This window comes from Orycteropus afer, unplaced genomic scaffold, assembly GCF_000298275.1.
Source record: "Orycteropus afer afer isolate SDZICR_OR568_19922 unplaced genomic scaffold, OryAfe1.0 scaffold00008, whole genome shotgun sequence".
NCBI classification, from domain to species: domain Eukaryota; kingdom Metazoa; phylum Chordata; class Mammalia; order Tubulidentata; family Orycteropodidae; genus Orycteropus; species Orycteropus afer.
The window spans coordinates 4,409,224-4,410,891 of record NW_006921595.1 but is presented as its reverse complement, the minus strand read 5'-3'; the positions used below and the strand labels follow the sequence as shown (position 1 = coordinate 4,410,891).

The window sequence follows — 1,668 nt, the reverse complement described above, 5'->3', positions numbered from 1 at the left end:
GGTGGTGTAGTAGTTAAGGTATTTGGCTTCTAACCAGAAGGTTGGTGGTTCAAACCCACCAGCTGCTGCTTGGGAGGAAGATGAGGCAATCTGCTTCCATAAAGATTTACAGCCTTGGAAACCCAATGGGAGTTGCTCTGAGTCAGAATCAACTTGATGGCAGTGGGTTTGGTTTTCTTTGGAGTGTTTCCCCGAAGCAATAATCTTTGACTAAACTTCCTCAGACAGCTTCTAAAAAAACTGAAATTGTAACATGAACCTACATTTTGCATCATCACATTAGAAGCTGGCAGAGACTTATCTAAAATAGTTGTGCATTTAGCCAAAGAAGTAAAAGATGAGATACCAGTCTCTTTAGAACTAAACCCAATCAGGTGACAAAACAATAACAGGGAAATATTCCATCAACATTTCTAATTCTGTTGAAATCAACAATGATGGCTGACTAGGGCTAAAATAAGAGGATTTTTTTGTTTTGTTTTGGTCTGTTTTTTGCTTTGATGTCCTATACCACTAACAGAAAATTTACTTTATAAATTGAGAAATTTATGACCTTTAGTAACCTACATCAGGGGTCAGCCATCTTAACACTTTTCAGAACAAAGCATGAGTTATGCTCAAGCACACACACACACACACACACACAGAGACACAGACATCTACAGAGAAACAGACATCTTACATGGGGCTCAGTTACCCAAAGTATATGTGATTTAGTCCCATTGTTCTATTTCACTGAAACTTTGAGAGCAAGACTTGAGTGGGTACTAGTAGTGTAGGCTTAGACAAAATTGTAAGGTATAAATTTTATTTTTTAAATTGTTGTGACTAGATTAATTTTAGATGTTTATAATACCTACACATTTGAAAATTTGTATGTAACAGCATGGGTAGGTTTTTTTATGTTGCTCTTGTACTTTTTTAGTATATTCAGGACCAGTGTATAATTAGCATGATGTGGAAAGATTAACAGCTGTTTCCTTGTCTTTCTATGTTGCTTGTAGTATGAGTTATTGGATGTGTAAGTTTTCTATAAAGAACATAAGCACACTGTTTCTAGAAGAAAGTAGGACTCTCACTTCTATTCACCTTAAAAAGAAACAAAGTTTTGTGTATGAGTATTGTTGTTCTTGTTGTTATATTTTCTTACTGTTTGGAGGTAGCAGTTCTTTTTTAAGTTGTTGTTGTTATGTGCTGTCGAGTCAGACCCGACTGATAGTGACCCCTCCTTGGGTTTCCGAGGCAGTATCACTACGGAAGTAGATTGCCCCATCTTCCTTCTGAGGAGTGGTTGGTCGGTTTGAACCGCCAGCCTTCTGGTTAGCTGTCAACTGCCTTAGGCACTACGCTACCAGAGCTCCTTTTTTAAGTAAGAGATAGTCCAACTATTAGACATCTAAACCATTAAGAAATTTATTGTTACCTTAACAGAAAGTCCAAGGTGGTTTCAAGGTACATTTAGGGGCCAATGATTTCAGCATGGCCCCAGGCTCTTTTCATTCCCTCTCTACCAACTTCACCATATGTCCTTCCCTTTCAGGCTGGTCAACAAAGGCTAAGTAAGATGTCTGTTCCATTTCCAGGCATCACATGACAGTGTCCAAAGCAGAGGGCAAGGAAGATGATAGCAAAAAGGGACTTCTCCACTCCTCCCTTCACACTAAAAAA

General features: G+C 38.4%; 1 protein-coding gene across 1 annotated transcript in view; it reads left to right on the top strand.

Moving 5' to 3' along the window:
- Window positions 1-1,668, top strand: part of CHN2 (chimerin 2) — a 216,190-nt gene that overhangs the window by 78,137 nt on the left and 136,385 nt on the right. The window lies entirely within an intron of this gene.